Source organism: Physeter macrocephalus, chromosome 10 (assembly GCF_002837175.3).
Source record: "Physeter macrocephalus isolate SW-GA chromosome 10, ASM283717v5, whole genome shotgun sequence".
Lineage (NCBI taxonomy): Eukaryota > Metazoa > Chordata > Mammalia > Artiodactyla > Physeteridae > Physeter > Physeter macrocephalus.
Window position 1 is genome coordinate 9808328 of NC_041223.1, and position 26630 is coordinate 9834957.

Below are 26630 nucleotides of genomic sequence, written 5' to 3' on the forward strand. Positions count from 1 at the left end.
GTCCGGAGCCTGTGCTCCGCAACGGGAGAGACCACAGCAGTGAGAGGCCCGCGTACCGCAAAAAAAAAAAAAAAAGCATTATTCAAGAGGGGGCTGTAATTACTCAAAGAAAACTACCCTCTTTTCATGCTCAGGAAAGACACACAATAGTGTGTGGCATTTAGCTTGCAAACGTGTGCCCACATGAAATTAACATAATTAGGTATAAGGGCCAACTTAATTCAATTATAAATTCTTATTACCCAAATAAGTCTCAAGAAACCGAGTGATCGTGCCAGCAGTGTGCTAGATTTCATGCCCAAATGCAAACTTGCCATCTGCTAAGGCACATGACAGGGTTTTCAAAGAAAAGTGACCTCAGGCCATTTAAAATCTTCATTAGAAACAGACACACTGCATGTTGGAGGTGAGATGCTACAGCCCCATGACGACAACAGTAGGACTGCCCTCCAAAGTAGATTTTAATGCAGAAGGAAACCTTTTTCTTTACTTCCCACTTGATCAGCAGGGACAGTGCTCCTTTTGGAACAACCATCTGGATTCAAAAACATGAAAATGGTCCCGAGAAACTGCACATGCTTAAATGTCAAGAGTATATGGCAACTTTAAGAAGCGTGGAAAAGATGCTTTTCCTACTACATTTTTCTACATTACTTTATTAGTCACCATAGGTTGAAACACTTGGCTCGTGTCCGTGGCTTAAGTGGCATGAAAGCCATTTTGCCATTCATAAAATCACGTGGAATAGCTTTAGTTAGATTTCTAGTACAAAATAGGTCTGCCTCCATGCAATCTTAACACCTTTTATTCTACCTCACAGGAAGTCAAATTTAAATTAAATTATAGGGACTTCCCTGGTGGTCCAGTGGGTAGGACTCTGTGCTCCCAATGCAGGGGGCCCAGGTCTGATCCCTGGTTGGGGAACTAGATCCCGCATGCATGCTGCAACTAAGAGTCCGCATGCCGCAATGAAGATCCCACAACTAAGACCCAGCGCAGCCCAAATAAATAAATATTTTTTAAAATAAATTAAATTATAATGGAAATTATCCAAGAAACCACCTCCTATTGGAAGGCTACCAGACAAGAAAATAAAGTGTTCAGGAAAGCAGCAACACAGGCAAATTTCAGATGACTTATGAACTCTTTCTTAAGCTTTCCACCTTCTATGCAACTACTCACATCCCTAGAAAAAGCACTGGGCAAATACAGCTGCGAGACAGGAAGCTCCTTGAAGTAAGGGCTCTACCCTGTTCTCTTCTGTCCCCCACAGCCTCTTACTCAAATGCTATTTTATTACTAAAGGAACGAATAACGTGATTATTCATGCAACACAGTTGTCGAGCATCCACTCTGTCAAGTACTGGAGGTACAAAGATGAGTAGGCTGAGGTTCTTCTGTTTGCCTGAAATGTTTTCCATTTATTTTAAAAATCAAATATATACAGCACAAGAAGCCTCAAACTCAAATTTCACCACAAACAGAAAGAAACTTCAAGTAAACTCTGCTTCATCCCCTGGCTTCCTACAAGGCCAACTTGTGAGCCCTTTCAGTAGATTGTTACTGGCTGAGCATTTCCAAGTAAAGAAACATATTTTTTCTTTTCTTTCTTTCTTTCTTTTTTTTTTGGCTGCACCAAGTGGCATGGAGGATCTTAGTTCCCTGACCAGGGATCGAACCCACGCTCCCTGCTGTCTTAACCGCTGGACCACCAGGGAAGTCCCTAAAGGAGTATTTCTTTAAAAAGCCAAAGGGATAGCTGATTCATTTTGCTGTACAGTAGAAACTAACACAACTTTGTAAAGCAACTATACGCCAATAAAAATTAATTTTAAAAAAAGCCAAAGGGAAAATGTCAAGTAACTTGTTTGGTTTATTGTGACCACCAGTTCAGACTAAATTTCCTAAGAAGTTGAGGTAACCCTGGATACCCTCAACAGTTAAGAGATTTCAACATAACCCACACTAGTAATAATGCAGAAACTTGCTCCTTAATCCCCATAAAATCTCCTAAGGTCACTGATCCTCAGTCATCAAAATAGAATTCTCATCCACAGAGCAGCTCCTTCACTCTTTCCCATCACTGACACACTACCTTGCATTGGATATAGATGCTGGTCCTATCATCCCCGCTATGGAGGTGGGAAACCTGAGTACACAGCTGACCCAACAAAGAAACATTCCCGTCCAGGGCTAGGAGCCTGGGACTCATCTTGCCTCTCTGTGGTTCCCAAGAGGAGAACTGTAGGGCTGGAACCCAGGCCCTGCCACTGAGACCAGTTGAGTCATCTACTGGATGAATTATTAGTCTCCCTGAGCCTTGCTTGCCTCTTCTCTAAATAGGGACAGTAATGGCACCAACCTCAGACAGCTGTTCCGAAGATTAAATTCAAATAACACTGCTCAGAGCCTGATGCAGGCACTCAGTTACTACTACCCATACTCACACCCCTTTCACCCTGTGTTCCATACACAATCTGGCAGATGGGAGTAGGTGAGCCAGATGAAGAGAGCTGCTATTTACAATCAACTTCACTGAGTAGATCAGCAATACTATGACAGCTTTGCAAAGTACCACACAAGAGCATCCCACAACCCGGCTGTACAATTAACCCAGCCAAGCCAGCTGTCAGACCAGCCTTTCCCCTGGGACAACTACCGTGCTCTGTATGAATGGAACTATTTATCACATCCGTGAGATGCTCATGGCACATATGCCCAGCCTGACTGTACTCCACATAAACACAAAAGCTTTGGCAGGGGCCACCAATGATTGGCAATCTTAGAATGAACCATATGTGGCAGGCAGCATGGTGGCCCCTACAAGATGTCAACATCCTAATGCCTGGAACCTGTAAATATGTTAGATTACATGGCAAAGGGGGATTAAGATTGCAGATGGAATAAAGGTTGCTAACCAGCTGATAGGGAGATTATCCTATCTAGTTATATCCTAGATGTAACCTCTGGGTCCTTTAAAGTGTAAGAGAAAATTGGAAAAGAAAACCAGAGAGAAGGCAGCATGAGAAGGACTCAGTCTGATATTGCTGGCTTTGAAAACAGAGGAAGGGGGGACTTCCCTGGTGGTCCAGTGGTTAAGAATTGGTCTTGCAATGCAGGGGACACCAGTTCGATTCCTGGTTGGGGAACTAAAATCCCACCTGCTGCGGGACAACTAAGCCTGTGAGCCGCAACTACTGAGCCCATGCGCCACAACTAGGGAGCCTGTGCACCGCAACTACTGAGCCTGCACGCTCTGAAGCCTGCACACCACAACTAGAGAGAAGCCTGCGCACCATAACAAACAGCCTGCATGCCACAACTAAGACCTGATGCAGCCAAATAAAATAGAGGAAGGGGCCACAAGCCAAGGAATGTGGCAGCCTCCAGACGCTGGAAAAAACAAGGAAAAGATTCTTCCTTAGGGGTTCCAGGAGGAATGCAGCCTGCCAACATCTTGATTTTAGCCCAGTAAGACCTATTTTGGACTTCTGACTTCTAGAACTGTAAGATAATAAACGTGTGCTGTTTTAAGCCACTACATTTGTGGAAATTTGTTAAAGTAGCAATAGGAATTTAATACACTGTATTCCCCAATCAAGATCTCTTCGGCAGAGATTACACACACCCTCAACAAGGGCATCTTCTCAGACATTTCCTTTGCCCCTGATGATCCCCTACTATACTGATCTTTGGCTGTTTGGCTTGGAGCTGCTTACCCCTACCCATCCTTATGGAGTCTTCATTGAGTCACTTTCCAGATCACTCAGGAAGTTGTTTTGAAAAAGGAGGAGAAGAGAGATGGTTGCTGACATCCTGGCATGAGCTTGAGGAATGAAGTATGATCCCCAGATCTGCCTTATTCCAGCCCTTCAGGTCTAGGAAATCAGTTTTCTCCCTTTCCTCCTTTTTCCTTCCCCTTCCTTCCTTTCTTCCTTTTTCCGTTTTTTTTTTGAATTTTTGAATTTTATTTTATTTATTTTTTTATACAGCAGGTTCTTATTAGTTATCCATTTTATACATATTAGTGTATATATGTCAATCCCAATCTCCCAATTCATCACACCACCACCCCTCCCGCCGCTTTCCCCCCTTGGTGTCCATACATTTGTTCTCTACATCTGTGTATCTATTTCTGCCCTGCAAACCGGTTCATCTGTACAATTTTTCTAGGTTCCACATACATGCATTAATATACGATATTTGTTTTTCTCTTTCTGATTTACTTCACTCTGTATGACAGTCTCTAGATCCATCCACGTCTCTACAAATGACCCAATTTTGTTCCTTTTTATGGCTGAGTAATATTCCATTGTATCCTTTCTTCCTTTTTCTTCTCTTTCCTTCTTTCCTTCCCTTCTTTCGTCCACAAATAGCTATCTATCAATAACTAAGTACCTAACATATGCTACATATAGCTAGAGGCAAGGGAATACAAAAATGAATAAATAATCCTCAATCCTTATCCAAAGAGCTCATTAAAAACAACAATTCATCTAGAGCAGTGGTTTTCAAACTTTTGGGACCATTAACCATAGCAATCAATGCATTTTTACATCACAGTCTAAAACACACACACACACACACAAAACTGAAACAAAATTTTACAAAACAATACTTAACCCTTACCAAAGGAGACGTACTGTATTTTTTTTTTTTTAGATTTTTTTGATGTGGACCATTTTTAAAGTCTTTATTGAATTTGTTACAACATTGCTTCTGTTTTATGTTTTGGCCCCGAGGCATGTGGGATCTTAGCTCCCCGACCAGGGATCGAACCCACACCCGCTGCATTGGAAGGCAAAGTCTTAACCACTGGACTGCCAGAGAAGTCCCTCTATTTTCTATTCTATTCTATTCCATTCTATTCCATTCTTAATTCTGACCAGCAACTTATTAAATTGATTTCATGACCCAGTTTCGGATTCCACTTCTCAGTTGGAAAAATGTGACCCAGAAGTCTTGATACCAGTGTCTAGGTGTTCATTATCCAGACCCAAGGAAGGCAGCCTCAGAAACCTCCTCAAGGTCTTAGTCAACCCCAGCCCATTCCTTCCCTGCCTACCACCATCCACACAGGGTGAGATGACTCAGACTCATTTAGATTCCAGTCATTCGACTGTAGCTGTCACCCACCTCTCCCCTCCCCGCTCTCAGGCACACACACACAATCTCATCACCCCTTGAAGGGAAGGAATTAAAGGTACCCGATGTGGGAAACCGTGACTCACTGTTTCTGTCACCCAGGGACACGACTGCGAACGTCTCTCAAGCACAATGGAAGCCACAGGGGCCAGAACAATGAAGAACAACAGCTCCTGGAAAACAAGTGCTGGGCGTGGAGACCTCTGACTGTCGAGACCCAACCAAGGTCAAGACGCAACTAAGGTCAGGAGATGAGACTTGATGTAGGGAGACACACAGAGCATTTGCCAGAACAAATGACTAAAAGGGTGCTATGATTAACTTCAGGAAGCACCCAGCACCGACGGGAAGGTCACTAGTGAATACGCACCAGATCCGCCCTCCGTCCTCATCCTGGGCAGGCCTGAGCGGAAGGCGGCAAGCAAGGCAGAGGGGCCTCTCCCCGCGCTCACCCACTGGGTACCTCTGGCCGGCAGCTGCAGGGCCGCGCTGTAAAGAGCAGCTGAGAAAGTCCCCCCACCCTTTTCTTTTATGTAAGAGGCCTGATTTGTACAGAGATTTTTTTTTTTAATGAGAAATTTCCCTCTCAATTACTTGTCATTCCACCTAATGACACATATTAAAGCTTATCTTTTCACAGGATAATTTTAGACTGATACCAGTTCACAGATCACTGGTTTTACTCTGCTCTGCAAACCCAGTCCACTCTCCCTGGCAGCTTCCTACCACAGAAGAGCTGGCCAGGCTGGGCCCACCAGAGGGTGGGAGCAGGCCTGGGCTGTGTGGTGGGCGTGCAGCCCTCTCCCCTCCTGCTCTGTGCGGTGCCGCCCACACGGGGGGAGAAGCCAACCCCACCGTGGCTCTCTCAGCGTCTGGCCACGTTGGAACACCACCCTTGCAGAGGTCTCTTAGTCTTACCAACAGCTGTCCTGGAGGGCGCTGAAAACAGTGCACATCGATGGCAGAACAACCCCCCGGAAAGAACTCAGGGTTCCTCTAATCACATTCCCCCCCCTCCCGGCAGGGTCTTATTAGATTCACTCATTATGCTATTACTGAGAAAAGGTGAAGACTAGAGCACCCCCTCCACTCATTGTCCTCAGGGCCTATAACAGGATAAACAGGATCTTGATTAAAAGATGTTTCCAGGCTTCCCTGGTGGCGCAGTGGTTAAGAATCCGCCTGCCAATGCAGGGGACACGGGTTCGAGCCCTGGTCCGGGAAGATCCCACATGCCGCGGAGCAACTAAGCCCATGCGCCACAACTACTGAAGCCCGTGCGCCTAGAGCCCACACACCGCAACAAAGAGTAGCCCCCGCTTGCCGCAACTAGAGAAAGCCCGTGCACAGCAACAAAGACCCAATGCAGCCAAACACAAAATAAATTTTAAAAAAAAAAAGATGTTTCCACATTCTAATGGAAGGTGGGTCAATTTCATATCACATTTCTGGTTCTCACTCCTGCGGGATTAATAACCCTGGTACATCTGCTCTCTCTGAAGTACACTCCAATTCGGCTCTCATTCTGATATCTCAATATGCACACTCCCCAGGCCTGTGGACCCCTCTACTCTCCTCACCTCCTTCTGCTGGCCCAGACCACATGCTTCATCACTTTGGTTTCTCTCTTGCCATTGTCTTCAGCTTTCCAGCCTCCCGGTCCTGCATTTTCTCTGCTAAATAGTCCATCCCTGAAGGAATCAAGCCAACCATCCCCATCTACACAACTCCATGCTCCTAGCCCCTGCTGGGGAAAACCAGAGCAGGGGGCAGATTCCCCAAAACGTGAACGGTCTCCAATCCTAGAGGCCCAGGAATCCTGCCATGCCTTTGGAAAATTCCCTCCCTGTTTCACTAAGGGACACTTCCAAACGTGGAACCCTCAACCCTCACATCTCTTCTCACTTGGCCTCTGACAACACCGAGAAAGTCAAGGCCATGAGGTGAGAACACCCTCAGCTGCCCTTCCACCGTCCTCTCTCCTGTCTCCCTTTCCTCCTGTCTCAGCACAGGGGTGGCCCTCCCCAGACAAGGCTAATACTCCCCACCTCCTGCCTTGGACGCCTTCCTCCCCTCCCTCCATCCTCCCTGGGGCCCCTGCTGTCCAGCTCTTCCCTCCTTCACCCACTTGTTCCAGCTTTTCCTCCAGACTGACTCCGCTACCTTCTCCTCCGGATGCGGAGCCTCCTCCTGCCGTCGGATCAGCAGGATCTGCAGCGCCCACCTCCCACCCCTCAGCCCCCAGCTTTTACTCTTCACCCCTACAATGACGTCCCCACTTCCACTGAAAATGCTCTTGCTGAGGGTACCGGTGACCTCCAAGCTGCCAGCACAGTGACCCTTCCGCCCCTTTCCTCGCTCGCCCCTTCTGTAGGGCTTGACTCTGGGCCCCACTTCCTGCTCCGTGGAACTCCGTCCTCACTGGTTTCCAGGTCCCCATCCTCTTCGTTTTCCTCTTCTCTCATCATCATTCCTTCTAGACTCCTTTGCGGGCTCTGCTCCTCCCTCACCTTAAAAGTTGTTTTCCTCCAAACTTCTCTGATTGGCTCTTTGACATGCTCCTTGGGTTCTCCCCATCCTAACCCACAGCAGATGACTCCCCAGCCAAGCCCTCCCCTCAGCTCCAGACCCACAGACCCAGTGACACGCCTTACTCCTCCCCGCCTCGGGTGCCCTACAGGTCCCTCCAACTCAGCAGGTCCACAGCTCCGTGTCCGTCATGTCACATTGAAAACTGAGAGCCTGGCACAGCGCCTGGCACACCAAAGCTGTTCCGTAAATGCTTGCTGGATGAATGTCCAAACCAAATTCACCACTTTTTCTCTCAAAGCTGCTCCTCTTTTTGAAATCCCCATCTCAGCGCATGGCATCGGCAGATCACGCAAGAGGTGACCTCAGGGCACCCCCAGATGTCCCTTTCCTGTCCCCACCTCTGCCTCCATTCAGTGGTCGAGCCGTAAGCCCTTACCTCCACACCGCCTCTCACGTCTGTTCCCTCCTTCCCACCCCCGGGGCCATCACCTGACGCCCAGGTCGCATCATTAGAATGTGAACCCGCGTGATGGCCTCCTCCTGACCTTCTACCCCTGGTCTGGCCACCTGGGACTCACCGCCCGAGGCACCTCATGACCTGACTCTGTCTGGCTCTCCAGGAAGGGGGCAGGGCACTAGGGGGGCATCCACTCTGACTGAGGAATCAAGGAGGCTTCCCTGGAGAGTGACTACTGAGACGAGCTCAGAAAGATCATAGGAGCTGTTCAGGCAAAGACACTTGGGGTGAGAGAGGCAGAGCACTGAGCCTTACGGGCAGAAGAAACAGGTGTCCAAGGGTCCTAAGTTTGGAAGGGGCAAGGCATTCTCTAGAAGCATCTGGCTAGAGGAGGTTGAGGGGCACCAGGCCCTGGGGACACAAGTGAGAATAGTTTCCTCCTCGGAGCAATAAAAAGCAGGGGAGTGACATAATCAGGTCGGAATTTTTAAAACCACTCTGTAAAAATGCTTCATTAATGAAGTAATGATGGATACTTCCCTAACATGATAAAATATAGCTATCTTGACCTGAAGCTCCGCATTTAGAATGGGAACACTAGTAGCATTTCAATACTCAGGAATAAGACAGAATGTCCACTATCACTGGTCTCTGAGGAGCTGGCCAACAGACCTGAATGGGAGAAGGAAATCAGAGATTTAAAAATCAGGAAAAAAGAGGTAAGACTGTCAGTATTTGCATGTGATATTCTCATACAGCTAAAAACCCCGAAGAATCCACTAAGAAACTATTCAAACCATAAGACAGTTCAGTAAGATGGTAGGAGCAAAAAAAACTCGATTGTATACAAACAATGACCAGCTAGAAGAGGTACTGGAAGCAAAGGCCTCCATTTATAATAGGAACAACAGAGTGAAAATCTTAAGAATAAATGTAACAAGAATTGGACAAGATCCATATGAAGAGAATTTCAATTAAGCTGGAAGACACAAAAGAAGACTTGAAAAGTCTATTCCTGGACAGGAAGATTCAACAACACAACCATGTTGATTCTTCCTAAATCAATCTATAAATGTAATGTAATCCCAATAAAAATAATGGCTTCTTTTTTAAAATTAAGAACAATGTGATTTCAGAGTTTATATGACAAGATCCCTCTGGCTATAGTGTGGCTAGACCTTAAAGAGTGAAGTGGATGGGGTTGGTGGGGACAGAAGGGGGTGAGCTAGACTTTGCAGTGGTTCCAGCGAGAGCTGAAGAAAGCTGGGCCTGGGCCCATGAAATGCAGAGAAAGGGTGTATGTGACAGATATTTACTTGGTGAAATTCACAGGACATGGTGATCGACTGGACATGGGAGGTTCACAGGAGACAGCCAATGATGACTACTGGTTTAGCGTTTGCAAAGTTAATAATTCATAAAATCTCCTACAAATATACCCCTCTTCACTAAAAATCACTGCTTGTGGTGGTATTTCTGGGCCTTGGGCCTAGAACAGATTTAACAAGGTCCTGCATAAAGGCTTTGTAACTAGCTGTTTGTCCACAGCAGAAATAAAGCACCAATTTTGCTTTCTGACTCTGTTAATTAGGTGTTCGGCACAGATCTTGGGTGGACAGAATGGGTCAGCCTCAGAAAGGCTGCTCACCCTGTTCTTTCCCTGTATGCCTTTTCTTTTCCCTTGTAATTCAAAATTGTGCTAGAAGAAAATAGGGCAGTGATTATGCTTCAGTTTGACCTCGCTGGACTCAATGTTTACTTTCACTGGGGCTGGATAACATCTCCACCATATCTTTACCCTTCCTACCTAATAAACAGATAAATCCTTAATGTTCAACAAAAATCCTCACCTCCACTGTCTGTCATTCTGTCAGCGGCAGTCTCCCTTGAAGGTTTGCTTTTTTCCCGTTCAGAACTCTTTACAACATATTTTCAGCAGAACAAAGTGAGTTTAAATATATCACACAGTGGTTGCCTCTCAAACATCTACAGAAATTATTTCAGTGAATGCGTTGTTTGATATGAAGAAGTGTATTTGTTTTCAGCAAAAGACATGTGTCTGTCAAAACTCAGGTGAAAGAAGCCAGTGCCTTGGATGGGACAAGTTCAGACCCAGCTTACCTCAAAGGTCTGCCAGGTTGGGCTCGAGGTGCCTGGACTGGCGCTCTGAAACTTGACCTGCACGCAGGTTGCTGGACCTGCACGCAGATTGCTGGGGGTCTTAGTAAGTGCAGATTCCGAGTCTGCAAGTCAGGGTGGGGCCTGAGATTCTGCATTTCTAATGAGCTCCTAGGTGATGCCATCCTGCAAATCCACAGATGGCACTTGGAATACCTAGAGTTTAGACAGGCTCAGCAACTTAGAAGCTATATTTCTCAAAAGTTAACCTGCAGATTGGAAGTCATTCTCCCGATTTACAAAACGGAGACTTTGCCACTATCCTATGTCAAAGAACCTCAGATATAACAAGTGAATGCTTTAAAGTCTCTTCAGACTTCCACCAATATTTAAAAGTCAGAATACTCCATCCCAATCTAACCTAGATGTTATATTTGCTAAAAAGAATCCTATCTAGGGAACCCTACAATACTCAGTAAAGCCTCACCCATTTGAATTAAATAAAAGGGAAGCTTTAATTATGTATTTTAAAAATACAATCAGGCTTATTACTTTCAATTTCAGAGGGTAAGCAAACTTCAGGAGTTTGAAAAACAGTTTGCTCTTTTAAATATTTCCTGTACTTCCCTATGGCTCATGTTTGTCCTATTTCATTTACAATCTACAAAAACATGAAATGTCTCAGTCTTCCCAGGCCCCATATGAATTATCACAAATTCTAAATAAAAGGAAATGGAATTTCAAAAGTCCTCCTGCATGTAAAATAAAAAGTCTCTAACACTTAATTATCAGTGTCAGTTCCTTCATTAGAAACCATTCCTGTCAGTTGGCTTCATTTAACCCGTTTTTGAGGTGGAAAAACTAAGGCCTACAGTCACAGGAGAGGTCAGTAGAATTCAAGGCCAATGCCATTTTCAGGACCTTATTAAGCTAAGGAATGTCAATGGCAATAAATTCTACCCACTCAAGTACCGGCTGCCTTGCGGGAAGGTATGTGTGCCTCTTGACAAACACATAATCTCATAGTCTAGTTGTCTGGCCTTGAAAAACATTTCCTTATCAACTGAAAAGAGGAATGCATAAGAAAGTAAATTAACTGCTTTCTGAAAAGAGGGAAGTAAAGTAAGCAAGGTGCACACATTTAAGCTGTGTTTTTCCTAAAACTACACAGATCTGTACTCCTGCGTACAAAAGGCCACCAGGGTAGTCAGATTATGGAAAGAGCTACTCTGTTTTACAAGGAAATGTGCAAAAGACCGACTAAAAAAGGTGCAAAATAAAAGAATACAAAATAAAAATACAAAAAAGCACTGAATAGGTCTATGAAATGCCTTATACATACTATTATTATCTTTTCCTCTTCCTGGTTACCATGAATAGTTTATCCTGCCCCCTCTGATAATGGGGGGTGGGGGGAACCTTAAAAACATGAAACATCTTTAAAAATCGTTAAATGAAAATAGACCACATAACATAGTATGCTCAAATAATAATGAGCCATGAGAAGTTTTTAATTAACTTGGATTTTGTTAAGACTAGTAACCTTCCACTGAACATCTTCCCACCATATAGTCAGATCTAATTGCCTCCCTGGGTAACACGACACCAGAGGCTAAGTGAGATTAACTCTGCAAGAGTGAACTGGCGTCCTACTAGTCATTTAAATCTGGGATGGGTGGGATGGAGGTGCAAAATCCAGAAATGGAGATGCAGTTTAAAAAACAAAAATCCTGGAACATGCATTAGACAGGTATGGGAAAACGTCTGACAAAGAAAAATACAGTTTGTAGTGCTTCCCCGACGGTAACACTTGGACGGATATCCACATTCATCTTAACAACATGGAGAGTTTTCTGAGGTTCCACCCTCAACCCACCCTCCTGTGCTACTCTTATCCCTTTAATTAAGAAGGCTGAGCTAAGAGTATCCCGAGAAGGGTCTCTAGCTGCCTGAAAAACAGCTTTTCCCACCAGGCTGCAGGGTGGCCTGCTGGAAAGGGCTCTGTACTGAGAACCAGACGCATGGGTTCGAGTTACCCCTCATGCTCATCCGTTTTCTCACCTGCACAGTGGAGATACATTACCTCCCCCTGAGAGTTGTTATAAGGCTCCTGAAACCTAGAAGGGGTTCAGTAAATGCTGAATGAATGAATGAATGGTCAGATGAGACAATTATGTCAAACACAACCCAAATGTCAGTTATTACTGTTCTTTTAATACTTTTCCGTCAAGCTCTCAAAGCACATAATATTCCATTAATTCACAGTCTACTGAGCAGGCAGTTTGCTTGTACCTTGGTTTATAGAAAACTTTTAGACTCCAAGTTCTTTGTACAAAGTCTTCCTAACTTCTAGTCCAGGCTCTACAATACCAGTAGCACTGATAATAGATTGATACTAAATTGAAGATGCTCAAACACTGGAACATTAGGCATTTGTCAAAACCCATACAACACTTCAACAGAAAGAGTGACCCCTAATATAAACTATGTACTTCAGTTAATAATAATGTATCGAAATAGGTTGATCACTTGATCAACTGTAACAAATGTACCACACTATCATCACAGACCAAAAATTGGAGGGACAACCCAGGAGGAAGAAGCCAGAAAATTTAAGCTCCCTGTTTTTGCCCACCGGGGGAGCCCACCGCTCCAAGAGCAAAGAAACCCTTGAATTTCCAGGCCTATTCCAAGCCTGCAGCTCCACAAAATGGCCTCCAAGCTCTTGAGAGCATTTTAAATTTAGCACAAGGACTACACTACGTATGGCATCCTAGAATTTTAGAGTTCAATCACTCAAAGTCCTCAACTGCCCAATGCAGTGATCTAATCACTAAAGCATCCCCCCACCCCCTCCCAGGACCCCTACTCAATTCAGCGCTCGTATCTTCGACCACATGTGTGGGGCTCTGACTGGCACAGAAACATACACCTGGTGAATTATTCAAAATGGATATCTTTGAAGAACTCACTAAAATGCTTCTGGAATACTGAATGGAGATGGGGAGAGGGGAGGAGAGCAGGACGGGCGTAGTAGTCTGTTTTTCATTGTGCGGTAAAAAGGCACTCAAAGTCATGGAGTATTTCGTATATCAATAATTTAAAGGCCTCTTTCTGCCTTGAAGTATGAACAAGTCTTGTCCATCCACAAGTCCTGTCCTACAGTTTTTAACCTGTCATTTTTCCCCACTGCTTTGGTCATCCTTTCTAGATAAAGGGCACACACCCCTGATAATAAACAGTTAAATAAAAACATGTCACGTTTCATAGACACGCTACAAAAAGCAAAGTGCAACACTCTCGGCTCTATAAATCACTTCCTGAACAACTGCCTAACCCTGATTTATGCCTAAGGAAGTATAAACTGGGACCACATCTTCATAAGGCAGTTTGGGAATATACTGCAAAATTTTAAATTTAGCATTAAAATTGCTGAACCCATAATCCCACTTGCGGGACTTTATCCTTTCAGAGAGTCTGAAAGTTGACCTCTCAACATACGTTCCCCCTGTGGTTGGTGAGCGGTATAAGAATGGGTAATAGGACCCACTAGGCATCTTCTAGGAAAGGCTTCCCCACCCTGGGAAGGACATGCTGGAACCGAGGGTCTCACCGCTCCCCTGGATGTGTCCCCTGGAATCAGTGTGGCTATCCTGGCACCATGCAGAAAGTGAGTGCAGAGGAAGAAAGAGCCCGCGCCCTTAACATCACGGAGCTTATGGACAAAGACGTCCTGGAGCCTGCCTGACCTTGACTTCTTCTTGTGGAGATAACAGATTTCTTTATCACATAAGCCCATGCAAGGCATCACTTTCTATAACTTGCAGCTGGAGTCATCTGATACAGTCGTATAGATCAAGTCACACCTATGTGCCAATGTGTATGTACAAGAATGTTTACTGCAGCCTAGTTAATAACAGCTTTAAAAACTTGGAAACCTAGAAGTCCTTTCTGGCTAAGTAAATTATGGTCTATCCCTACTATAGAACGCTATGCAGCCCCTAAAAAGAGAGAGGGGCTCTATATATGGTGAGGGGAAAGATTCCCAAAATATATTTGTTGACAAAAAAACAAGGTACAGAACAGTATATATGGTATGATCTCATTTCCACAGTATATATGTGTATATACATACATACACATATGCTTTTACATACATGCACACACATACACACACTTGCATGCACATTTCTGGAAGGACATTATAAAACTGCTAATGGTTACAAACGGAGGAGAAGCAGCAAAGGCAAGGTGAACTAGTTTTCATTTGATAGCCTCTGGGTTGTTTGAATTTTTTACCATAGCAGGTACTACTCATAATTTCTTGTTTTATTTTATTTTATTTTTTTGCGGTACGCGGGCCTCTCTCTGTTGTGGCCTCTCCCGTTGCGGAGCACAGGCTCCGGACGCGCAGGCTCAGCGGCCATGGCTCACGGGCCCAGCCGCTCCGCGGCATGTGGGATCCTCCCAGACCAGGGCACGAACCTGCGTCCCCTGCATCGGCAGGCAGACTCCCAAACACCGCGCCACCAGGGAAGCCCCATAATTTCTTAAATCAAGATGAAAAGTGCCTTCAAAAAGACCGAAGGACTCAATCAGACAATCCACAGAAATTCACATGGAAAATATACATATAAAAAATTAGTGCCTAGAAGTTCACCCAAATCAGACGTTACGTATGCATTCTAAGGTTAGCCACAGAAAAATGTTCATTTTTTTAGCCCTTTCACTACCTGTCCTCAACAACCTTATAATCTTTCTAGCTACCTGCTGTCGGTATGAATCAGGGAACTATGAACTAATTTTCACATAGCCTACGCAAAATAAAACTTAAAAGATACAGTCCAAATGCACACAAAGTCCAAAGCCAAATATAACTTTTATCAATGATCCACACCACCGTTACCCTGCGAAAAATGAGAGTGGCCTATAATACTAATGTTAAGACAATCCAGGTTTTACTTGGTTTTCCATATTCACTCTTAGAGCCCAGCTTTTATATGGGGCACTTATAACTACCTTTACTCGGCACAGATACCAACTTTGAATTATGCTCCAGTGGAGTTATTATAAAGAAACACAGTGGCTCAGCTCACCACCACGAAAAGCAGCCCTGCCCCAATGCATAGTAACAGTCAGCGGGGCGGGGGGCTCTGGTCCCCACTTTGCAGGCAGCTTTCCTGACTGAAGCTTCCTCATCAGCTTTCTCATGAGAATTTCCCTCTCTCCTCTGAAGGCATGCCTTTCCCGGGGCATCACCTTCTCCCAGGAGCCTCTCCCCGCCCCCATCTCCAGTCTAGCTCTCTCTAGTTCTGCGCTGTTCGTTTGTCTGCACCTCCTTCCCCCTCCTCGACCACCGCATGTCTCCACTGGGGGCCAGGGCTTGTCCTGTTCCCTGGGGTGTCCCCAGAACCCAGCACGGTGTCTGGCATTTTGCAGAGAGACAAATCTGCGACGGGATTCTGAGCCCACCCCTCACAAGCCCAAGTGACTCTGGATGAGCTCCTTGGTGACTCTGAGCCAGGGTGTCCTCATGTGCCAGAAGGAAGTAATCATATATTGTTCACAGTTGGCCCCAGGGGTGATGGCAGTAGTAGTAAAGGTAATAATGAAGATAATGACAGCTGCCCACTGAATAAACTCACCTAAATAGCCTTGAAGCTCATACAGTTGGGCTCAACTATCCCACTTTACCCAGTGGGTCCATCACATCAACAGGAAGCTCAGCCTAAAGATTCCTTAAACAGATGGTCCTGGCCACGTGAAAGTAACTGACTCACTGTCCAGCCACACTGAAGGGTGTGTAACATGTGGATCTTCCTGCAGAGCTCTGGTCTCAGCCCTCCAAAGCAGTGTGACCTCTTCAACCGTTTTTGGTTTTTCTTTCATTGGTTTTATACTTAAAATCCTGGCTGGCAAGAACTGTTTCTCTAGCCGTCGTCGAAGAATGGTTCGTGGGCCTTAAGGAAGCTCTTTTGAAAGCCAAAAGGCATCTTTCCCCCAAACCCCTCCCCTTTCCTACCACACCATCTCCCATCGAAGTGAAATTATTTAATGTATAGGATCTTTAGGAATAGAAGGAACAACCCTTAAGAACTCCACGTGGATCCTCCTGAATCAATTATTTCCATAGCGGAGAAGAGGCAGGCAGAGCTGTAGCCGGTATACAAGCGTGACCTACTTTATGGCTTTATATAGGTTCACTGCACACAGAGCTGACCTGCCTCCTCAAAGTATCTTTCAGTGATCCAAGAAAAATAAACAGTTTTGAAAAGCTGAAAGTGTGTTCCTGCAAAAGAAAAAAATCTCCCAAGGAAACAAGACTGGTTTGAATGTTAAAGAAGGGAAGAGGAATTGAAGAGTGAAAAGAAATAGCAAAATGCAATTTCTTTTTTTTAACCACAATGTCATCCACTTTGATGGGGCCTAGAATTTCAGACCCTGCACTCACGGCTTCATGAACCACAGAGGCAAGCCCAGGGCTCCCTCCTGTCCTGCCATGTCATCGGAATCAACTAGGGAATGAATACCTTGTCTTTGGTATTTTTCAGGTTAGAAAATGATACCACCCTTGGAGTCCTTTCGGCCACCAACTTTTACTCCATCCTTCTAAAGCCATCCAGGATTTTAAAAAATAGACATCAGATTTCTGACAAGTTCTTTTCTGCTAAGTTTTCTCTCATGAAGCAAATCCCACCTGTTCTATAAAAACCTTAATATGACCCAGTTACCATTCTTTATTCAATAAGCATGTTGGAAGGGTCTGTTCATTCTTTATTTACCACTCCCCTTCCCTTTCTGCCTCTATCAATTCACCTGAGAGTGGTGGTTTTTTTAATACTTTGCTATCCCTTGCATAGCTCTTTGATAAACAGGCAATAAAGGCAATATCAATAAATTGTTTTGACAATAGCAGAGGCCATTCAGGCATTTTACAGAGCAAGAAAGCAAAGCCCAGAGAGGGAAAAGGAGCTGGCCACGGGCACACAGGTGGGCAGCGATGGGGCCAGGACTGGAACCCAGTGGTCTCTCAATTGTCTGAAGTCGCTTTAGGTTTTATTCTTAGAGAAACAGGCCAAGCACTCAATGTTCCCTGCCCAGTGCCTGATGTCCGAACTTATGAAGCAATCTCTAGACCTGCTCGCTTACTTTTTTTTTAATTGAAGTATAGTTGATTTGCAATGTTATACTAATTTCTGCTGTATAGCAGTGACTCAGTTATACATGTATATATATTCTTTTTCATATTCTTTTCCATTGTGGTTTATCCAAGGAGGTTGGATATAGTTCCCTGTGCTGTACAGAAGGACCTTGTTGTTTATCCATTCTAAATGTAACAGTTTGCATCTACTAACCCCAAACCCCCAGTCCATCCCTCTCCCTCCCCCCGTCCACCTTGGGAACCACAAGTCTGTTCTCTACTATGTCTGCGTCTGTTTCTGTCTTGCAGCAACATGGATGCAACTAGAGATTATCATACTCCTTCACTTTTAAAAGAAGGACAAGAAGCACAGCTCAGAGTTCTGTCACGTTAACAAGCCCAGGTCTTTGGTTCCTGGAAATCGATGGGCTAATCAAGGTGGTTGAAGTTTCTATCCCAGGTAATGACTTCTCACACAGTCAAGTCAGCCCAGGCAAACAAGACAAGCAGCTCAGTTTCCACCAAGAAGGCCCTCACCCAAGGCAGATGGGGGTGCCTGGATGCCTCTCTGCAGAACCCGCACAGAATTGATTCACCACAGAAGCTTCCGGCAGGTGTGAGGGCAATTCAGCCTCAGCCTCAGGTTCATTTCAAGCTCAACGGTGGGGCTTCCCTGGTGGCGCAGTGGTTAAGAATCTGCCTGCCAATGCAGGGGACATGGGTTCGAGCCCTGGTCTGGGAAGATCCCACATGCCGCGGAGCAACTAAGCCCGTGTGCCACAACTACTGAGCCCACGAGCCACAACTACTGAGCACGCATGCCTAGAGCCCGTGCTCCGCTACAAGAGAAGCCACCGCAATGAGAAGCCCACGCACCGCAACGAAGAATAGCCCCGGCTCGCCGCAACTAGAGAAAGCCGGCACGCAGCAACGAAGACCCAACGCAGCCAAAAATAAATAAATAAAATAAATAAATTTTTTAAAAAATAATTTTAAAAAAAAGCTCAACAGTGACCCCCACCCCCACCCCACCACCTGAAACCAGGCTGGGGGGCAGAACAGTTGGGTGAACGTAGATGTTTGTATGCGTGTTTATGCTCTCTGTTCTGGTCAGTCTAAAACGGTCCAACACATTACTTTTCTTCTCCTTCTTTTTCTTACTCCCCTTTCCTTGGTAAACGCTATTAACATTTAGTATTTAAAGGTATAGCTGTAGAGTTTAATTTTGTCCAATGCATCCTCACCGATGTTAAAAGCTGCAGGAAATACTGCCCCAAAAAGCACAGGATAATTTCCTCATATGCAGTTGGGTCTATGCACTAAATATGAAACACTGTTATCATCATTCAGGCTAAGGACCAGGTCAGAGAGGGCATAGGAGAACGTCACGGGAATTTTAAAGTAAACCTTTGACCACTGTCAGCTCCATACTTGGAATCTGTCTTCCGCCGAGTCTTCTCTCTCCGGCTACACGGAGAAGTGTCCCTCTCCCCAAGGCCAAGCCCTCTACCTGGGCTTTGGGCCCCGCCCTCTCAGGAACCCTGCACTGCCAAATAAACCGACTCTTCCTCTTAGAGTCAACTGAATCCTTGTAAATGCACTTCAGTCTCTACTGTTTAAAAAAGAAAAAAAAAAAAGGCCTTTCTCACCTGCTGAGATGGCCCACATTCTGTTTGTGGAGTGTATTTCTCTTTAAATAAATCCACTTCTTACCTATCACTCTGTCTCTCACTTAATTCTTTCTGCGATGAGACATCAAGAAGCTGAGCTTCATCAAGTCCTGAAACCAGGTGCTGACCCTTTATTCCCAACTTAGAGCTAGACCAACTCCATCGTCCACACCACTGGGACGTCTTCTGTGCCGTCTCTTTGCGAGAACTTTTTGGGCACTAACATCTGGTCGGGAGACTATCTTGGAACGGAGAGTGTCTAAAATCATACTGAAACCCCCGCCAGGTGGGAGAAGTTAACCGCATGCTGCCCACAAGCACGTAGACCCCAGACCGGCTGGAACCAGAAGGCTGATGATGCTGACTCCCGATGACCTCACCACCAACCAATCAGAAGAAATGTCCACCGGCTGATCACGCCCACCTCTGTGAACCATTACCATAAAACTCCTCACTACCCCCTCCCGGTTGGAACACACAGTTTTGAGGGCATGAGCCCACTGCGGCCCCCTTTGCCTGGCAAAGAAATAAAGCTATTCTTTTCTACTTCACCCCTCCCCCCCAAAAAAAGCCTCTCAGCCTCATCCCCCTTCCAGCTGCAGACCTACTGCTATTCCTCCCTTCATGGCCAAGCTTTTAAAGAGTTGGTTGCTCCCTGTCTCCCACTAATCCCTCAGCCCACTCCAGTCTAGTGTCCCCATGCTTGTTCCACCAAAACAGCCCTTATGCAGGTCACCTACATGCTATCCAAGCCGGCAGTCCTTCTCAGCACAGCACTCAATCCTGCTGACCTCCCCTCCTCGAAACATTCTCTTCCCCTGTCCGTGTCCTACAGCAGCCCCTCCTTACCCTCCGCCTCCCTCTCTGCCAATTCTCAGTATCTGTGACATCCTCCCCTGCTCAACCTCTCACATCCCAGGGGGCCTCGCCCACATTTTAAACTTTCTCCTTAGATGCATCACTTCCTGCAAGACACGGATAACTCACAGGTTAGACAAAAGCATCTCAAGCTCAGCAGGTCCAAATGTTTGCTCTCTCTCGTGTGTGCTCTCTCTTTCTCTCCCTCTCCCGGCCCCTACCACCGCCACTGTCCACCCAACGCTGCAAAGCCAGAACCTGGGAGTCACCCCTGACCCCCAGCCCCATATCCAATCTCAGCGCAGTCCACTCTCCCTTCTCCAAGAGGTCATCACCCCTCTCCATCTCCTCTGCCCCACCTGGTCCATGCCCACCTGGTTTTCCTCGACAGTCTCCTAATTCTCTCTCCCACCCACTCGCCACTCCTCTCCTCGAATCAGCTCCCACACTTCGACCACAGTCATCATTGCAAAGTGCCACAAGGAGAGCGCTCCTCCCTGCCCAGTTTTCCTAGTTAACACATCCGCATTCTTCAGACCTCAGCTCCCTGGGGGAAGCCTGCCCTGGCCCCACCCCTTCTCCCCATCCCCCCCGCCACCCCCCCGCAGGTTAGATAGACCCAGGGTACTCTCCTAACACTGTATACTTCTAACTAACACTGTGTGCTTGGCTTTTGTTGGAGTTCACTGCAGCTCTAATTTTACATTTTTTCATGTGGTTTTTTTTCCAATAATATCTGCCTGCCCCATGGCAGCCTTGAGAAGGCACTTCCCACACAGGGAGCATAATGGACTGAGGAGAGCCCCAGCTGCTGCCCTTGGAAGTCCATCTGGGTGTGGGCATGCTGGGCGCCCAGCTCCTAGGGGGCCGTCCAGTGAGTGACTGAGAGCAGCGAAAATACTAAGACACACAACATCCTGGGAGACCTGGCATCCCCTGTCCTCTGACTTTGACTCAAAGACTCTCCGACAGCTTTGCCAAACCTCCCCAGACCACACAGGATGCTTCTACACAAGCCTCTCTCTCCCTCTTGCCTTCACTGGGGTCAGACCTACAGGTCCAAAGACTCTCCTATGTTTCTGGCTCCTTCCTCATTTTCTCCCCGGTTAGGGCATTTTCCCTAATAAAATCCTTACACTTTTGATCCCTTTGCCTCTGCTTCTCCAAGGACGCAGACTAACACAACCCTCAAACTCTAAGCCCCATGAGAGCAAGGACCTTGCCTGTTCCGGTTGCTAGTTAACTTCCAATGCCTCGTGCAAACAACACCACACGCATACTTGTGGAGGCTCCTAGAATACCAACACCCAAAACCTCCTGTTGACTTTATGCCCTTTACTTAGCGCCACAGGTATCTACACAAAACACGGAGCAAACGTGCAAGGCAGTCACTGAGTGAGTGAGGGCAAGTTCCCAAGTCACTGGCGGGGAGTCACAGTGGAACCCAATCTGCCTGCCACACTACAATGTGAGTGGTGCATTAGTTTCTACGAACAGTAGACAAGCACAGAAGGAAATGCATCGGGTCACCTTCACGGTGTCCTCCGCACCGCCAGCACGCCCTTGCCATTCCTGAGGGCAGGGAATATGGTGGCATTTAATAGACAGAAAACTTGTGACCCATAGTGAGCGGAGTGTCCATGAGAAACCACCACTGGTGGAACCCTGAGTACAGGCACAACATTTCTGGAGAAAGAAAAGAATGATCTGGGGGTAGAGAAGAGTTTTGAGGTTCCACGGAGACAGAAAAAGACATTTCAGAAAAAGCATTGTAGAAAGCTCTCCATCACCCACATCCTTCCCACTAAGTATCTGAATGTGAGAAGTTTTTGGCTGCCTTCTGACTTGAAAAAAAAAATGCCCTAAAAGAGATACCTTAAAAAGAATTTTAAAAAACATTATTCTGAAAGAACATTGCCTACTATTTCAGGTACTTTTAAAGCTATGAAATAAGAATTCCCCCTCCTGAGGCAAGGTGTCTAAGGCAGTGAGTGACATCACACCTTTGAGTACTGGTAAAACCGAATCGGAGAAACTGTAAGCGCCCACGAGATAAAAATGTTGGGATGTGAAGAGGGGGTGTCCGTCAGCTCTCTCTCTGCACACAGATCTTTGATGGCATCTCATGAGCAAACCCCTATATTTTAGAGAGGTGTCGTCCAGGGGTTGGATGCAGTGAACACGAAGTCTTGACCTGATAGGCAGGACAATTATCGGGCTGCCCCTCCCCTCCCAGCAGGACCCCATAACCATTGCTTCTACAAAGATTTAATGAGTCTCACTCTATACCAGGCACCGCTCTTGGCATTTTAAACATTTCCAAAAAAGGGGATTCTCTCCCTCCCTCGTTCACTCTCACTTTACTTCTAAGACTTTATTCCCTGAAGCCTCACTTTAATGTCTCGCAGAAGTGTCATCTAATCTCTTTCACTTTGGTGACAATCCCAAGCAGCTAACCCACTGGGCCTCTAAAACACACAGATTTGGAGCTGTTACGTCTGTAGCCTTTGGGGCAAAAAGTACTCACTCCCATACCCTTTTTCCTTTCCTAGGGACCTCCCTTTGCAAGTCTTCAAGCTTACTGGACTGGCGGAAGGGCTGGCTGTCCTTCAGAGTGACTCCCAGAGCTGCATGTCTAAACCTGACATGTGACTCTGCTCGGATTCCAACCCGGGTGTACCAGTTGGGCTCTTTCTACTCCGAGCTCTTCTTCTTCTTATGACCCTTCATTCTCTAGTCGACCTAAGTCACTTTAGTTGTACCATCATTTCCATCTGACTTTCGAGGGTCATGATCACTCCAAGCTAAGACAATTCCCACTGCAAAGCGTTCCATTATACAGACACTGGTAACATATTCAACAAACTTCAGATCCAAGACTAATCTTCCTGCCTGTGCCCTCCCTGCACTTTCACACTAATCCACCCGCAGCCACCAAGGGCACACGCATCCGGTGGCTGTGGGCTCTACACCAGGGCTGCACATCAGAGGCACCTGGAAAGTTCTTAACTTTTTATTCTGAAATAATTATAGACTCACAAGGAGTTGTAAAAATACTGCATAGTACTCAACCTCTTCATTTCTCTCTTCTTCCTCTTCTTGTTTTCCTTAACCTTCTTTTCTCAGATCTTATTTTCTGTGTAAAAATATACCCATGACCCAACCTGCCCCAATAGTGACATCTTACAGAACTAAAGGAAGGCGGTTGGCACAGTACTATGAACTGGACAACAGACTCTACGCAGATTGCACCATTTTTGCATGCATTCATTTATTTGATGTGTCTTTGCATATAATTTTATGACATTTTATCACATGTACAGATTAATTAAGATACAGAACAGTCCTGGTGACACAAAGGAGCTCCTCTGGCTGCCCTTCACAGTCACACCCTCCCTCCCCATCCCTAACCACCTGTCTGTTCATCTCTATAATGCTGTCATTTTAAGAAAGCTGTATAAATGGCATCATACAGTATATAACATTTTGAGACTTTGGAAATAATTTTTTCCACTCATTGATAGCTTTTAATAAATAGCATCTCCTGAGTTTTATCACTACTCTCAGTATGCCAACCCAAGCCCCAGGATTCTGATTCACTAGGTCTAAGGTGGGACCCAAAAGATGGCATTTTAAAAAGCTTCCCATATACACACTACTATATATAAAATAACTAATAAGGACCTACTGTATAACACAGGGAACTCTACTCAATACTCTGTAATGACCTACATGGGAAAAGAATCTAAAAACAAGTGGATATATGTATAACTGATTCACTTTGCTGTACAGCAGATACTAACACAACACTGTAAATCAACTATAGTCCAATAAAAATTAATTTAAAAAATAACTTCTGCTCACATTTCCATGGTCAAAGCCAGTCACAAGTTCTGACTTCTGAGGGGTCGAGAAGTATAATCCTCTCCCAGGAGGAAAAGCAGATATTTGGTAAATAAAAATGAAATTTACCTGGATTGCCAAGTCAGAATCTAAGAGAACATAAACATTTAAGTTGCTCTTGGATAAAGGAATATCTCTGAAGAAAACTGAACAGGAGTGGACAAAGATATAAGTGGAAAACACAGGAAAAAAAAAAAAAAAGCTTCCCAGGAATCTTTACCGACTGTGGTGTATGAGCCACTGGCCTGGGCCATTTCCCTAGCTAATGATGTTGAAGATGGAGTCAAGTATCTTGCCAAAAGGCAGACAACATTACATCCATCGCTTCCTTCACCTGCCACACCACACAGCGCTTCCAAGAGAAATGGACTCGTCTGCTGCACTACTTCCTTACTAGCTATTACTTCAGTGCCTGTTCTTTTTTGTTTTGAAAGTGGACCATTTTTTTAAAAGTCTTTATTGAATTTGTTACAATATTGCTTCTGGTTTTTGTGTTTTGGTTTTTTGGCCACGAGGCATGTGGGATCTTAGCTCCCCAGCCAGGGATCGAACCCACACCCACAGGTAGGCGAACGCGCATTGGAAGGCGAAGTCTTTACCACTGCACCGCCAGGGAAATCCCCAGAGCCTGTTCTTTCTAAGTTGCCTCATAACTGGGTTTGTGATAAGGGCTTTTTAAAAATTGTTTTTAGCTCGAAGGTCTGCAAACTTTTATACATAAATTCTTACTTTTTCACTCAGAAATCTTTTTTTTTAATGCACTGTAACAAATCCAGCCAATTTTACTAGACAAGTAAGTATCACTATGCCTGACTAGCACTAAAATGATGTGGCACGTTCTACCCTTACTTGTTTTCCCACCTACAGTGGAAGGTGATTACAAAGTAAAGCACAACATATTTCTTGAGTGCAGTTTGGCTGACCTTTGGGATCTAGAGAATCCCAAACCAGAAATGAAAAACAGATGCCCAAAGGCCAGGCAGTCTCCCGGCCACAAACAGAACCGCCAGTGAAGTGCGGACAAGCCAGGCTTGCTCCAGGGAGACACTGGCCACCTCTTAGGACAGCAGCCAGGAGGAGGAGAGAAACCCTCTCCACGGGGCAGCCACCGCGCCCTTAGAGGAAACAGGGAACCACGGAGAAACACTTTCATGGGATGATGGTGGAGGTGAAGGGAAGGAAGAAATGAGAAGGCTGAGGGCAATTCATTCGCTCCTTTACTTCCCTGGATTCTGGAGCCTCCCCACTGGGACGTGAGCCCCATGGCAGAGGCGTGCTGTCTTCTGTCACCTGCTGTGCTCTAGTGCTGGACTTACGTAGCTGCTCAGTCAGCATCCATGGAGGAAGTCATTTACTACAGGAGTGGCTGGGCACCCCTCAAACGCCTCGCCGGAAGAGAAGAGGTCACCTCAGGGAACAGGACCTGCAACGCTTCTGCTGAGAAGACTGAAGGGGAACAGTTTCCTGCACCAACCACAGTGGAGGGTAACCTGCTGCTGCCTGGTCTCCAGAAGGTGGGATCCAATCAGAGCTTCCAAAACCAGATGCCTGGCTGCGCCTTGGGGTAGGTTCTCTTAATGCCGTGTGGCCGACAGGGTCTGGGTGCTCCGGTCGGGTGTCAGGCCTGAGCCTCTGAGGTGGGAGAGCCGAGTTCAGGACATTGGTCCACCAGAGACCTCCCGGCCCCATGTAATATCAATCGGCGAGAGTTCTCCCAGAGACCTCCATCTCAACGCTAAGACCCAGCTCCACCCAACGGCCAGCAAGCTCCAGTGCTGGACACCCTATGCCAAACAACTAGCAAGACAGGAACATAACCTCACCCATTAGCAGAGAGGCTGCCTAAAATCATACTAAGTTCACAGACACCCCAAAACACATCACCGGACAAGGCCCTGCCCACCAGAAAGACAAGGCCCTGCCCACCAGAAAGACAAGACCCAGCCCCACCCACCAGAACACAGGCACTAGTCCCCTCCACCAGGAAGCCTACACAAGCCACTGAACCAACCTCACCCAGAGAAATATGCAGCAGATGAAGGAGCAAGATAAAAACCCACCAGACCAAACAAATGAAGAGGAAATAGGCAGCATACCTGAAAAAGAATTCAGAGTAATGATAGTAAAGATGATCCAAAATCTTGGAAATACAATGGAGAAAATATAAGAAACATTTAATAAGGACCTAGAAGAATTAAGAGCAAACAAACAATGATGAACAACACAATAAATGAAATTAAAAATTCTCTAGAAGGAATCAATAGCAGAATAACTGAGGCAGGAGAACAAATAAGGGACCTGGAAGATAAAATAGTGGAAATAACTACCGCAGAGCAAAATAAAGAAAAAAGAATGAAAAGAATTGAGTACAGTCTCATAGACCTCTGGGACAACATGAAACACACCAACATTTAAATTATAGGGGTCCCAGAAGAAGAAGAGAAAAAGAAAGGGTCTGAGAAAATATTTGAAGAGATTATAGTTGAAAACTTCCCTAACATGGGAAAGGAAATAGTCAGTCAAGTCCAGGAAGTGCAGAGAGTTCCATACAGGATAAATCCTAGGAGAAACATGCCAAGACACATATTAATCAAACTATCAAAATTTAAATACAGGGCTTCCCTGGTGGTGCTGTGGTTGGGAGTCCGCCTGCCGATGCAGGGGACACAGGTTTGTGCCTCGGTCCGGGAAGATCCCACATGCCACAGAGCGGCTGGGCCCGTGAGCCATGGCCACTGAGCCTGCGTGTCCGGAGCCTGTGCTCCGCAACAGGAGAGGCCACAGCGGTGAGAGGCCTGCGTACCGC

General features: G+C 45.8%; 1 protein-coding gene across 2 annotated transcripts in view; it reads right to left on the minus strand.

The window, feature by feature from the left end:
• The window catches only part of ZDHHC14 (zinc finger DHHC-type palmitoyltransferase 14), a 271452-nt gene that overhangs the window by 213520 nt on the left and 31302 nt on the right, over nt 1–26630 (minus strand). The gene's annotated exons all lie outside the window — the stretch shown is intronic.